The sequence below is a fragment of the Microcaecilia unicolor genome, unplaced genomic scaffold (assembly GCF_901765095.1).
Source record: "Microcaecilia unicolor unplaced genomic scaffold, aMicUni1.1, whole genome shotgun sequence".
Lineage (NCBI taxonomy): Eukaryota > Metazoa > Chordata > Amphibia > Gymnophiona > Siphonopidae > Microcaecilia > Microcaecilia unicolor.
This window is the reverse complement of record NW_021963345.1, coordinates 2,397,041-2,412,225: the sequence shown is the minus strand read 5'-3', so window position 1 is coordinate 2,412,225 and position 15,185 is coordinate 2,397,041. Positions and strand designations below refer to the sequence as shown.

Here is a 15,185-nt window from a genome sequence, read left to right as displayed (position 1 = left end):
TGAATATGTTTGGCCTTGATGGACCTCAGCTGTCTCTTTTCCAAGTTGAAGATCCCTAACTTCTTTAGACTTTCCTCATTTAAGAGGAGTTCCATCACTTTCATAATTTTGGTTGCTCGTTGTACTTTTTCTAATTTTGCTATAAGCTTTTTGATATGGCAACCAGAATTGACTGCAATACTCAAGGTGAGGTCACACCATAGAGTGATACAGAGACATTATAATATTTTTGGTCTTTACTGTCCACCGCCATGGACAGAAGATTTCAGGGTATTGTCTAGAATGACACCAAGATCTTTTTCTTGAGTGCTGACTCCTTAGGTGACCCCCAGCATCAAGTAATTATGATTTGGACTATTCTTCCCAATGTGCATCACTTTGCATTTCTCCACAATACATCTCATCTCCCATTTGGTTGTCTAGTCTTCCAATTTCTGAAGGTCTTCCTGCAATTTTTTCATAGTCCACAAGTGTTTCAACAACTTTGAATAGTTTTGGTCATCTGCAAGTTTATTAATCACCTCACTTCTTCCAGTTTGCAGATCATTTATAAATATGTTTAATATTACCGGTCCCAGTACTGATCCCTGTGGCATTCCACTATTCACCCTCCTCAATTAAGAAAAATGGCCACCTAACTCTATATTCATTTTCCATTAATTAACCAGATCTTAATCCATAAGTGAGCGTTGCCTCCTATCCCATGACTTTATTTTTCACAGGAGTCTGTCATGAAGAGCTTTGGCCAAAGCTGAATCTGTTGAGTGTAAATACTTTAATGCAACAAGAGACAGAATCCATCCAGGGACGTATCCACAAACCAGTTCTAAAAGGGAAAATTTAGCACTGGGTAATCCAGAACCACAGAGGATTGAGAGATAGGGGTGTGCAGGCAAAAATATTTCATTTTGTTTAATTTCCTGTGGGTTGTTTATAGATTTTTCCAGCTTTTTTTTTGTTACATTTGTACCCCGCGCTTTCCCACTCATGGCAGGCTCAATGCGGCTTACATGGGGCAATGGAGGGTTAAGTGACTTGCCCAGAGTCACAAGGAGCTCCTGAAGTGGGAATCGAACTCAGTTCCTCAGGACCAGAGTCCACCACCCTAACCACTAGGCCACTCCTGCAAATCACCCCGAACTCAACTGATCACAACCTAAATCCCTGATGGCAAAGTGCAACCCCCATACAGCATCACCTAACTCAGCCCCTAACAATCTGGTAACAAAAATTGGCAATGTTCCTCCTTTCCAAAAACCTGAGTCATTCTGTCCTCCCCCTGTAATTTACTGGGGATATTTGTGGTATACCTTTGAGGCAAGAGCAACCTCACTCTGTTTACAGCCCCATTGCGTTGAAGCAAAGGTAGTTATGATCACTGGACAGGACTCTTTGGAGTAGGGAGAAGAGCACCCCACAACCTCAGGATCATGGCAGTAAGAAGCATTGAAACAGAGAAAAAATGAAGGCAAGTAAAGACCCTGTGGCCTAACCAGTTACAACGTCTTCCAGATTGCACAGAAGTAGGCTGCTCTCTTCGAACAAGGGGGCAACCCAGGATAAAGTTGTTTCCTTGAGGAGCAGAGAAATGAATCCTCAGAAACCACTGGAAACACTTTATAGGGAACCTCTAATGCAGAGCTGTCAAGTTACCCAGTTCCAGGAGAGAGACGTTTGGCCAATCCTGGTTTCGAATTTAAACCCTAAAGCATTGTGGGATATATAGTCCATGATTCTACCCATTAAAATCCAGGCTGCAGACCCTGTAATATATTAGCAAGTAATTTAAAAGTAGAACCCAGTTTCATACCCAAAGTCAGACAGAGGAGAAATATTGGGCTTAACCACTGCCCAAAGGGTTTCACCATAAAAGGGAGGGTGAGGATTTTTACAGCTATCCCCTCTGTGAAGAAGGGTGGAAGATGATTGAGAATGAGGTGGAGAATATTTGTGTACAGCCTCTGGGGTCTCTCTCAGCCCTGTCAATCTGAGATACTTGCTACAAATATTAACCTCATTGTATTTAGACAACAATAAGACAATCACTGAATGATGCTGCAAAGGTTTTATTTACTCTAATAGAAAGCAACCAGAGCTCCGGTAATGTCACCGGGAGTCCCTGGAGGGCTGTGGGAGTAGAGGGTACAGGGGTGGTGTCCTCAGGCTGGAGAAAGACTCTTCTGAATTTCAACAGTGAGGCTGGTCCAAAATCAAGTACAGGTCTGGTTCACTAGAGGAGGAGAGAGAAGTGGAAAAGCATGAGCAGAACCAGGGGGAATATCTCGCCCCCACCTCACAACATCATATAGAGCACTAACACTCCTACCTAGATCCTGAAACTCAGAGCAGTGGAAGGAGTTCCTGATATGTCCTCAGCTATGTAGAGTCACAGAGCTCAGAGCAGGAGTTATTAAAACAAACTTGGCTACAGTCCCAGTAAAAAGCCCTCAGAGGAGTCTCAAGTCACAGTAGAGAACATTTTGAAGAGTGCCAACCTTATTAATTTTTGAAATATGACCTATTAGATCCCACGACTGCCTCATGAATAAGTCCTGTGACTCTAAAAAGGGCTTCCATTTATCCTTTATTGAAGGGGAGTGTTCTGGATCTTACTCAGGTTGAGAGCTATCGTCCTATTTCATCTTTGACATCATAAATATTGGTGGCGGAGCCGGTGGTGGGAGGCGGGGCTGGTGGTTGGGAGGCGGGCGATAGTGCTGGGCAGACTTATACTGTCTGTGCCAGAGCCGGTGGTGGGAGGCGGGGCTGGTGGTTGGGAGGCGGGGGATAGTGTTGGGCAGACTTATACGGTCTGTGCCAGAGCCGGTGGTGGGAGGCGGGGCTGGTGGTTAGGAGGTGGGGATAGTACTGGCCAGAATTATTACGGTCTGTGCCAGAGCCGGTGGTGGGAGGCGGGGCTGGTGGTTGGGAGGCGGGGATAGTGCTGGGCAGACTTGTACGGTCTGTGCCAGAGCCGGTGGTGGGAGGCGGGGCTGGTGGTTGGGAGGCGGGGATAGTGCTGGGCAGACTTGTACGGTCTGTGCCCTGAAAATGACAGTTACAAATCAAGGTAAGATATACATAAAAAGTAGCACATATGAGTTTGTCTTGTTGGGCAGACTGGATGGACCGTGCAGATCTTTTTCTGCCGTCATCTACTACGTATGTTACTATTTATAAATATTGCTTAACATGTTGTATTCCTTAGGTATTCAGGGTAGTGTGTTGGTTCTGCTCTATTCTATAGAGCCTTTTAAGGATGGTCTGTTATCACAACAGGTGTCTCTCATGGTTCCACCATTTCTGCAATATTTAATATTTAATGCCAATCTGTTGTGTATTGCCATGATCGGAAGTCCATTATCATCTCTATACTGATGATACTCAGTTTTGTTTTCTTGTGCTGCAATTCCTTTCTGATACTTTGTCTTTTCTGACAATCTACTTGCAAAACTTAAGCGCCTGGTGAAATGCCAATAGATTAAGGCTGAATCTAGGGGAAACTCTGAATATGTTTGTCTATTCATTTTGAATCTGGGACTTGGCCTGGTGCAGTAAACTTTGCAGGAGCTGAAATTGCTAATATTAGAGAGTGAAAGTACCTCAGAGAAACCTTGGACTCTGTTATCCTTCAAATCTGAAGAAACGGTTCTCTGAAGATAATTTTCGGACTGTTCTGCAAGCTCTGGTACTTACAGTATTGGATTACTGCAATTTTCTGTACTTAGGCCTCTTGCCATCAGTGACTGATTTTTAAATCTTTGAGAGCTGATGATTCTCCCTCACTAACCTGTTTTAGCTTCTATCAACCCTCTCGTAGTTTGCCTTCTATTGATAAGTGCTTATTGAATATTCCGTCATCTAAACATGTCAAGCATGTACACCACTTTGGGCAATTTGGTTACTGTGATTTTTAAATATTTTAACTAACGAACTAACTAAATCTCACTGTAATACGGAAATGCACACTCTACGTTTTTCAGTGACCGTCTTGTGTTAGGGGGATTTGGTGTCACTACACTTGTGTCAGTGTGATATTGATACACTATGGAATTTATTAATTTCATTTATCTGAGAGAACTAAGCAGGACTGTGAGATTTTCATGTACATACTACCTAGTTGTATATATGGTAATGGAGTTATACTAATTCACATTCTTTTGGTCTGGTGTCCTTTTCCTGTTTCCCTGGGTTTCCATCTCAGTCAGATTTAGCCTCCTTTGGGCTGTGGTGTCAGGAACCTTCATTCAGGTGTTGCTCCCTGAGGTTTAATCCCCCTCACTGGTAACCCCATTTCCATCCCACCCACCCATTTCAGCTCCTAAACTCTGCCTGAGAGGCACAGATGCAGCTCCTGTGATAGAGAAGGGAGGGGTATTGCCAGGGGTCCAGTGATACCCTGAATTATTTTCTTTCTACGGAGCTCAATACTCACATTTTCTCTCATGGTAGACTAGAAGATTCTCCCGTACGCATTGCACAACAACAATCCAGAGCTTCTATAAGTGATAATTTCCTCTCATATTTAGTTCTGTAAATATAAGACACAGAGATTGAGGTTTGTACACAGAACACACACCAACCCTCACCGATGACAGAACATGGGGCCAAAATTAGGAATGCTTTGTGCAATAACAACGATGGGACCTGACGCAGCTTTGCAAAACATGTCATGTTGGCTCAAGTCCAAAATATATAATCAAGAAGCTTTAAGATACATGAAGTATGAATTTTAAAATAATTATGACAAGATAAGTTTTGATATTTTGGATTTCTGTGATAAATTTGGGACCGAAGATGAGACAAGTGAGTTATCATCAAGAAAATTTTGCCTGTTCTGGAGTCTATACAGGGGAGAATGTTTCCTCTTACAGCTTACTAAAAAAATGATTCAGATCCTGGTATCACCTCAGTGGCAGCAACACACAGTCCCTCCACTGCCAACTACTTGTCAAGCAAACCACAACCCTGCAAGGAAGGTTATTCCGAGTCTGTAAACCTTCCAAACCAGATTCATACCATCTCCACGTCATGTCCCACTCTTCTACAACTTGTCTCAATTTCCCCAGGCATCTAATCACACTTGCAGATGCGACAGGGGTGGTCACACAAGGCCCCATGCTCCTTGGGGCCTTGCATCTCTGCTACGTCTGTCCTCCTGTCTCGGAACACCTTCCTTCTCCGTACCTTAATGTGCATCTACATTTCCTTTTGATGCCACTTCCTGTTTCTGTAAGGGTAGGATGCAGCAATGAAGAGACTCTGGGCTCAGCAGCTGATGGGATATGAAAATCACTGCTGCTGTATGCCACTCTCTACTGAAATGTGGTGGATGCACATCAAAATATGGGTAGAGGTGGTGATAATAGCTTATGGTGGTGGGTGCTAGCAGGGGTAGGGGCCCCTCTGAAGTGGTCTGCATTCGGCACCCCAATTGCTAAGACCGGTCATGAATGCGTACTTCCTGTTGCCTTGTGAGCAGGACCTGAGAGGAAACTTGCCATACACTTAAGATGTGAGACCTGGCAGCACAACACTGTTCTTTTCACTGCTGAGGGAGTGTTAAGAAAAGGAGATGCTGGACTGAGGGGGACAGAGAGGGGAGATGCTGAGCCAACAGAGGAGAAATGCTGGATAGAGGGAAGGAGAGAGAAAAGGAACCTGATGATTGCATTTGATAGGGTGGTAGAGGGTCTGATGCTAGGGTTGAGGATGGGAGAAAAGGGCCGATGGTGGCAGATCTAATCTACTACTACTTAACATTTCTAGAGCGCTACTAGGGTTACGCAGCGCTGTACAATTTAACAAAGAGAGACAGTCCTTGCTCAAAGAGCTTACAACTTAATAGACAAGTGAACGGTCGGTCCGATAGGGGCAGTCAAATTGGGGCAGTCTGGATTCACTGAACGGTAAGGGTTAGGTGCCGAACGCAGCATTGAAGAGGTGGGCTTTAAGCAAAGACTTGAAGACGGGCAGGGAGGGGGCTTGGCGTAAGGGTTCAGGAAGGTTGTTCCAAGCATAGGGTGAGGCGAGGCAGAATGAGCGGAGCCTGGAGTTGGCGGTGGTGGGGAAGGGTACTGAGAGGAGGGATTTATCCTGTGAACGGAGGTTACGGGCGGGAACGTAAGGGGAGATGAGGGTAGAAAGATAGTGAGGGGCAGCAGACTGAGTGCATTTGTAGGTAAGAAGGAGAAGCTTGAATTGAATGCGGTATCTGATCGGAAGCCAGTGAAGTGACCTGAGGAGAGGGGTGATATGAGTATATCGGTTCTGGCAGAATATGAGACGTGCAGCAGAGTTCTGAACAGACTGAAGGGGGGATAGATGGCTAAGTGTGAAGCCGGTGAGGAGTAAGTTGCAGTAGTCCAGGTAATGAGAGCGTGGACGAGAGTTCGGGTGGTGTGTTCAGAGAGGAAAGGGCGAATTTTGCTGATGTTAAAGAGGAAGAAGCGACAGGTCTTGGCTATCTGCTGGATATGCGCAGAGAAGGAGAGAGAGGAGTCAAAGATGACTCCGAGGTTGCGGGCAGATGAGACGGGAGGATGAGGGTGTTATCAACTGAGATAGAAAGTGGAGAAAGAGGAGAAGTGGGTTTTGGTGGAAAGACGATAAGCTCGGTCTTGGACATGTTCAGTTTCAGGTGGCGGTTGGACATCCAGGCAGCAATGTCGGATAAGCAGGCCGATACCTTTGCCTGGGTCTCCGCGGTGATGTCTGGTGTGGAGAGATACAGTTGGGTGTCATCAGCATAGAGATGATACTGGAAACCATGAGATGAGATCATGGAGCCCAGGGAAGAGGTGTAGATTGAGAAGATTGCCAAGTTTATATACCACACAAATCCCATCATGATATTCTAGGCAGTTTACAATACAAGAAGTTGCACAGAAGCAGGATAGAACAGAATAGTAAGATTAACAAAAGGTCTTCAGTTTCTTATACAACCATGCATAGTTACCTAACTTTGGTAAAGAATTCCATTCAGTAATAGCATCAATCTGATGTTTAAATCTTATATTTCCAAAAACCGGGTACCTCAGTACTAAATTTTCCTGCATTCTGACAGAATTATTTAAAGTAAATGTGAAAAGAACTGACTTAACAATTCATAATTCCCATACAGCACTTGATAGACCAAACAAAGCACTTTAAAAATGATTCGTGCAGGAGTGGAAGTTAGTCGGATCTGATGTGGGGTCTGGGAGAAAGGGGAGATAACTGCAGACCTGAGGATTGGATAAGGGGGCTGAAGTGGGAGATTGCAGAGAGATGAGAGAAGAGGTGAGTAGAGAGGAGAGATAATTGGAAGGAATAAAGGTGCAGAGAAGAAAGGAGAGAAAGGGTGGTGAAGAAACAGAAGCAAGAAAAAGGCTGGGGTAAGGACAATAGAAGTGTCTGACAGATGTACTTGCCTGCCTTCAAGCCTGCACAACTACCTAACTGCCTCCCCGCCTGCCTACCAGCTCATCTATCACCTACCAGCCTCCCTGACCATGGCCCCTTTACACATTCTCTAAATCGCCCTGTCCCTTCCTAATCTTTTCTCCCTCCCCCCACCGCTGTCCACCGCAGGTACTCATTGCCCACCCATGTCCCCTCCCATCCTACTCACTACTGCATTGCCATACCCACACCCGTCCCACACCACCTCACCATCTCTTCTATCCCCCCACTCCTTCCTAGCTCTCAACCTTCAACACTTCCTTCCTGCCATTAGCCCATTCCCATTCCTAGTAAGCTCATCCCGTCTTCGTCGCCTTCGTCGCCCTACCTCCCCCACCCTCCTCCGCTCTCTCCTGCTCCTTCTCCTACTATCGGCCGGAGACATTAATCCCAATCCAGGCCCTCTACACATGCCCTCATCTTATCCATGCAAACGCTTCCGAGACATCTCCAATCTCATTCCTGTTCCCCTCCTTCCCCCTTCTTCCCTCCCCTTCTCATGCGCCCTGTGGAACGCCCGCTCCGTGTGCAACAAACTTCTCCTCATCCACGATCTCTTTATCTCCCGCTCCCTTCATCTGCTCACCCTAACTGAAACCTGGCTCACCCCCGATGACTCGGCCTCAGTCGCGGCTCTATGCCATGGAGGCTCTCTCTTCTCCCACACCCCCCACCCAGTCGGCCGCGGAGGAGGTGTCGGGTTACTACTCTCACCTGCCTGTAGTTTTCAACCCCTCCCCCTACCACAATCTCACTGCTTCTCATCCTTTGAAGTTCACTCCATCCGTCTATTCTACCCGTTGCCACTCAGAATTGCAGTCATCTACCGCCCCCCTGATAAATCTCTCTCTTCCTTCCTCACTGACTTCGATGCCTGGCTTTCTGTTTTTCTTGACCCCTCATCTCCGTCCCTCATTCTCGGAGACTTTAACATACACGTTGACGACCCCTCCGACTCTCACGCTCCTCAGTTCCTCACTCTAACATCCTCCTTCGGTCTCCAGCTGTGCTCCACCACCCCTATTCACCGCGATGGCCATTGTATTGACCTCGTCCTCTCCTTTTCCGGCTCACCCTCCAATTTCCACACCTCGGCTCTTCCTATCTCTGACCATCACCTGATCACCTTCACCCTCCTTCACCCCCTCTCAGCCCCGCCCAACATTAACCACTACTTCTAGGAATCTCCAGGCTATTGACCCTCCCACCTTATCCTCTAGTATTTCTGATCTCCTCCCCTCTATCATGTCCTCCGAGTCTGTCGACAAGGCTGTCTCCACTTATAATGCCACTCTCTCCTCTGGACACCCTCGCACCATCCATCTCCCGTCCCACAAGGCGTACTAATCCTCAGCCCTGGTTAACCCCTTGCATTCGCTACCTTCGTTCCTGCGCCCAATCTGCTGAACGCCTCTGGAGGAAATCCCGCACCCATTCAGATTCCCTTCATTACAAATTCATGCTATCCTCCTTCCAGTCCTCCCTATTCCTTGCCAAACAGGACTACTACACCCAATTAACCAATTCTCTCAGCTCCAACCTTCGTCGTCTCTTCGCCACCCTTAACTCCCTCCTCAAAGTGCCCTCCTCTCCCACCCACCCCCCTCTCTCTCTCCTCAATCTCTGGCTGACTACTTCCACGACAAAGTGCAAAAGATCAACCTTGAATTCACTACCAAGCCACCTCCTCTTCTCTCTTCAGCCCCCTCCCTCAACCAACCAACTAACTCTTTCTCCTCCTTTCCTGTTATCACCGAGGAGGAAACCGCCCGCCTCCTTTCCTCCTTGAAATGCACAACCTGTTCCTCGGATCCCATCCCCACCAACTTACTGAACACCATCTCTCATACTGTCACCCCCTCCATCTGTCATATCCTCAACCTCTCTCTCTCCACTGCAACTGTCCCTGACACCTTCAAGCACGCCGTAGTCACACCTCTCCTCAAAAAACCTTCACTTGACCCGGCCTGTCCCTCCAACTACCGCCCCATCTCCCTCCTACCCTTCCTCTCCAAAATACTTGAGGCGTGCCGTTCACAGCCGCTGCCTCGATTTCCTCTCTCAGGCCATCCTCGATCCACTTCAATCTGGTTTTTGCCCTCTACACTCGACATAAACAGCACTCTCTAAAGTCTGTAATGGACCTGTTCCTTGCCAAATCTAGAGGCCATTACTCCATCCTTAATCTCCTCGATCTATCCGCCGCTTTCGACACTGTCAATCATGACTTACTTCTTGCCACACTGACCTCATTTGGATTCCAGGGCTCTGTCCTCTCCTGGTTCTCATCCTATCTCTCCCACCGTACCTTCAAAGTACACTCTCATGGATCCTCCTCCACCCCCATCCCACTCTCTGTCGGAGTTCCCCAGGGATCTGTCCTTGGACCCCTTCTTTTCTCAATCTACACCTCTTCCCTGGGCTCACTGATCTCATCCCATGGGTTCCAGTATCATCTTTATGCTGATGACACCCAGCTGTATCTCTCCATACTAGACATCACCATGGAGACCCAGGCCAAGGTGTCGGCCTGCTTATCCGACATTGCTGCTTGGATGTCCATCCACCACCTGAAACTGAACATGGCCAAGACCGAGCTTATCGCTTGAACCGATATACTCATATCACCCCTCTCCTCAAGTCACTTCACTGGCTTCCGATCAGATACCGGATACAGTTCAAGCTTCTCCTTCTTACCTACAAATGCACTCAGTCTGCAGCACCTCATTACCTCTCTAGCCTCATCTCCCCTTATGTTCCCGCCCGTAACCTCCGCTCACAGGACAAATCCCTCCTCTCAACACCCTTCTCCACCACCGCCAATTCCAGGCTCCGCCCATTCTGCCTCGCATCACCTTACGCATGGAATAAACAAACATAGAACACTAGCAAAGCTATACACAGGCTACAAGCCAGACGGTGCCTAAGCTAGCTAGTCCAAACAAACATAGAACACTAGCAAAGCTATACACAGGCTACAAGCCAGACGGTGCCTAAGCTGGCTAGTCTACACTAGGAACAATCACAGTCTTGGGATAGTGGCTAGCAAGGACGGCTAGTCTAACATTAGGAACAAACACAGTCTTGGGAAAGTGGCTAGCAAGGGCGGCTAGTCTAACATTAGGAACAAACACAGTCTTGGGATAATGGCTAGCAAGGGCGGCTAGTCTAACACTAGGAACAAACACAGTCTTGGGATAGTGGCTAGCAAGGGCGGCTAGTCTAACACTAGGAACAAACACAGTCTTGGGATAGTGCTAGCAAGGGCGGCTAGTCTAAGACTAGGAACAATCACAGTCTTGGGATAGTGGCTAGCAAGGGCGGCTAGTCTAACACTAGGAACAAACACAGTCTTGGGATAGTGGCTAGCAAGGGCGGCTAGTCTAAGACTAGGAACAATCACAGTCTTGGGATAGTGGCTAGCAAGGGCGGCTAGTCTAACACTAGGAACAAACACAGTCTTGGGATAGTGGCTAGCAAGGGCGGCTAGTCTAACACTAGGAACAAACGCAGAGAACTAGCAGAGCTATGCACAGGCTACAAGCCAGACGGTGCCTAAGCTAACTAGTCATGCTCTGGAAACAAACACAGAGACCTAGCAGAGCTATGCACAGGTTACAAGCCACACGGTGCCTAAGCTAACTAGTCTAAACAAACATAGAACACTAGCAAAGCTATACACAGGCTACAAGCCAGACGGTGCCTAAGCTAGCTAGTCCAAACAAACATAGAACACTAGCAAAGCTATACACAGGCTACAAGCCAGACGGTGCCTAAGCTGGCTAGTCTACACTAGGAACAATCACAGTCTTGGGATAGTGGCTAGCAAGGACGGCTAGTCTAACATTAGGAACAAACACAGTCTTGGGAAAGTGGCTAGCAAGGGCGGCTAGTCTAACATTAGGAACAAACACAGTCTTGGGATAATGGCTAGCAAGGGCGGCTAGTCTAACGTTAGGAACAAACACAGTCTTGGGATAGTGGCTAGCAGGGCAGCTAGTCTAACATTAGGAACAACACAGTCTTGGGATAGTGGCTAGCAAGGGCGGCTAGTCTAACACTAGGAACAAACACAGTCTTGGGATAGTGGCTAGCAAGGGCGGCTAGTCTAACACTAGGAACAAACACAGTCTTGGGATAGTGGCTAGCAAGGGCGGCTAGTCTAAGACTAGGAACAATCACAGTCTTGGGATAGTGGCTAGCAAGGGCGGCTAGTCTAAGACTAGGAACAATCACAGTCTTGGGATAGTGGCTAGCAAGGGCGGCTAGTCTAAGACTAGGAACAATCACAGTCTTGGGATAGTGGCTAGCAAGGGCGGCTAGTCTAAGACTAGGAACAATCACAGTCTTGGGATAGTGGCTAGCAAGGGCGGCTAGTCTAACACTAGGAACAAACACAGTCTTGGGATAGTGGCTAGCAAGGACGGCTAGTCTAACATTAGGAACAAACAGTCTTGGGAAAGTGGCTAGCAAGGGCGGCTAGTCTAACATTAGGAACAAACACAGTCTTGGGATAATGGCTAGCAAGGGCGGCTAGTCTAACGTTAGGAACAAACACAGTCTTGGGATAGTGGCTAGCAAGGGCAGCTAGTCTAACATTAGGAACAAACACAGTCTTGGGATAGTGGCTAGAAAGGGCGGCTAGTCTAACACTAGGAACAAACACAGTCTTGGGATAGTGGCTAGCAAGGGCGGCTAGTCTAACACTAGGAACAAACACAGTCTTGGGATAGTGGCTAGCAAGGGCGGCTAGTCTAACACTAGGAACAAACACAGTCTTGGGATAGTGGCTAGCAAGGGCAGCTAGTCTAACACTAGGAACAAACACAGTCTTGGGATAGTGGCTAGCAAGGGCGGCTAGTCTAACACTAGGAACAAACACAGTCTTGGGATAGTGGCTAGCAAGGGCGGCTAGTCTAACACTAGGAACAAACACAGAGAACTAGCAGAGCTATGCACAGGCTACAAGCCAGACGGTGCCTAAGCTAACTAGTCATGCTCTGGAAACAAAACACAGAGACCTAGCAGAGCTATGCACAGGCTACAAGCCACACGGTGCCTAAGCTAACTAGTCTAAACAAACACACAGCACTAGCAAAGCTATACACAGGCTACAAGCCAGACGGTGCCTAAGCTAACTAGTCTAAACAAACACACAGCACTAGCAAAGCTATACACAGGCTACAAGCCAGACGGTGCCTAAGCTAGCTAGTCCAAACAAACATAGAACACTAGCAAAGCTATACACAGGCTACAAGCCAGACGGTGCCTAAGCTGGCTAGTCTACACTAGGAACAATCACAGTCTTGGGATAGTGGCTAGCAAGGACGGCTAGTCTAACATTAGGAACAAACACAGTCTTGGGATAATGGCTAGCAAGGGCGGCTAGTCTAACGTTAGGAACAAACACAGTCTTGGGATAGTGGCTAGCAAGGGCAGCTAGTCTAACATTAGGAACAAACACAGTCTTGGGATAGTGGCTAGCAAGGGCGGCTAGTCTAACATTAGGAAGAAACACAGTCTTGGGATAGTGGCTAGCAAGGGCGGCTAGTCTAACACTAGGAACAAACGCAGAGAACTAGCAGAGCTATGCATAGGCTACAAGCCACACGGTGCCTAAGCTAGCTAGATTAAACAAACATAGAAACTCACACAGAGCAAACACTGAAACTGTGTACAGAGCACTCCATACACCAGGACCTTTAGATGAGATGCAAAGGCCAGGACTGTAGTCTCCATGTGATTAATAAAGCCCTCAACACCAGAGCCACAGCTGCAGCAATCACCTTGCAACCAAACAGAGGCTTGACACACAGAGCAGTCAGCCCATAGGAAGGAACAGCGGGAGCCATCTTGGATACTGGCAAAGAGGAGTAGGCGGCAGCCATCTTGGAAGAGGCAAAGCCCACACAGGTGAGGTTCAGTAGGGCAATCAGCACCCTGAGCCAGAGAGAAACTAAGACAGAGACAGACACAGAGACAAGCAGAAGCCAGCACAGCCACTGACTCCCAGAAACAGGGTAAGTCTGAGGGTTGTCACGGCCACGGACGGGACAAAACCAATAGAACCAGGTTATTCTGTCATGACCCTCATTTTACCTCTCTCCTCCTCTAACTCAGCTGGAAGTAAACTAGTCCCTCATAGCATAAATATGAAGAGAAAGGAGTAAACTTATACTCCCTTGTGGGTATGTAGACAGGTCTCAGCCTAAGTAATGCAGAAAAGCTTGTCATCTCTGTATTTTCTTGCACCAGATTCCACTTTACCATAGCTTTAGACAGATGGACATGGTTTTATTTTTCTATTGTTATTATCCAAATTCTGCTATGGTACCTTCCACAAATGAGAACTGTGGCCAGGGGTGTTCTGGTAAATTTTTAACAACGGGCTCTCTCTCTCTCTCCGGGCATAGCCGGCTCTGAAATTTTTTTTTTTTTTTTTGGGGGGGGGGGGGGGGGGGGGAATACATGCCTCTCTCTCCCCTCCCGTGTGCGGGCATGCTAGGCATACGTTTGCCGAGCCCCACCAGCCAATAAATGGACTGCCAACATTCTCTGCTGCTTGTTTCTGGCTCTGAGCAGCATGATGGAACCTTCTTGCGCTTGCATGAAAAGTCCCAGCCTGATGCTCAGAGCCAGAAACAAGGAGCAGGGAGCAGCAGCAGTCTATTTACTTGGCTAGTGGGGCCAGCATCACTGTCAGCAAAGTAAAAGAGAATTCAGGAGGGGGTCCAAGCACAAAGGGAGTCAGTTGTTAAAGTAGCCATGGAGGACCCTACTTTAACAACCGGCTCCCAAAATTCTTAAAAACTTAACAAACGGCTCTCGCAAGCCTGTGAGAGCCCACTCCAGCACACCACTGACTGTGGCTGATGAGAGAGGTGGGTCTTCTAGACCAGTTTAACTGGTACCTTATGAAGAAGATTAAAGGTAAAAACTAAATTATCCCAGATGCTTCTTCCTCAGTGAGGAAGAATGCAGAGCAAGATAATTCTTGTGCCAGAACTAATATTAGTCTTCACCTCACGAAACACAAACAGCAGCTGAGCAGCACTCCCCGCGGCCCCACACAACAGGTACAGGAGCCAGCATAGTGCTCTGCACCAGCAAGCAGCAGCCCAGGTAAAATAAAAATACATCTATTTTTAAAATTTTAATGTGTACAGAGTGACTCAGAGTGTAATCAAAATGCTGGCTGGTGATGGGCTTCTGGGTGGGGTCAGTACTTCACTGCCTAGAGCAAAAAAGATATATTTAATCATTAATAATGATGGCTCTGGTGATGGGCTTCTGGGTGGGGGGGGGGGGGGGTGGACTTCACTGCCTAGGGCAAAAAAAAAAAGGTATATTTAATCACTAAATATACCTGTTTTGCCCTAGCAGTGAAGAGCCCACCCCCACTCAGAAACTCACCAGCAATACATTTTATAGTGACCAGGTTCATTTTAAAAAGGTTGTCTATTTTCATGTTGGTGGTGGGTTTTTGGAAGTGGATGGTCTCTGCAGTGCCTAGGTTAAAATTTGTTTAAAAGTGTGGGTGGTCTTCTTTGGGTGGAGGTGGGATCTGCAGTTCCCAGAACATTAAAAAAAAAAGTCTTATATTTAATGTCATGGGGGGTGGGTTGGGAGTACTAAGCTACAAGGAGGGGTGGGGTGGTAAGATAGGGCTAATACTTAAGTAGGGGATGGATGGTGGGGAAGGGAAGGATAGATACTGGGCTACAGGGATGGATGGGGGGTAA

The 15,185-nt window shown here is 47.3% G+C and overlaps 1 long non-coding RNA gene across 1 annotated transcript; it reads right to left on the bottom strand.

Annotated features, from left to right (window-relative positions):
* Positions 1-2,100: 2,100 nt before the first annotated feature.
* LOC115459217 lies at positions 2,101-13,135 on the bottom strand. Its single transcript, XR_003940223.1, has 3 exons — positions 13,096-13,135; positions 4,436-4,531; positions 2,101-2,230 (listed from the first exon to the last, which is right to left on the bottom strand). It is a non-coding gene; the product is annotated as an uncharacterized LOC115459217 (long non-coding RNA).
* Positions 13,136-15,185: the final 2,050 nt, after the last annotated feature.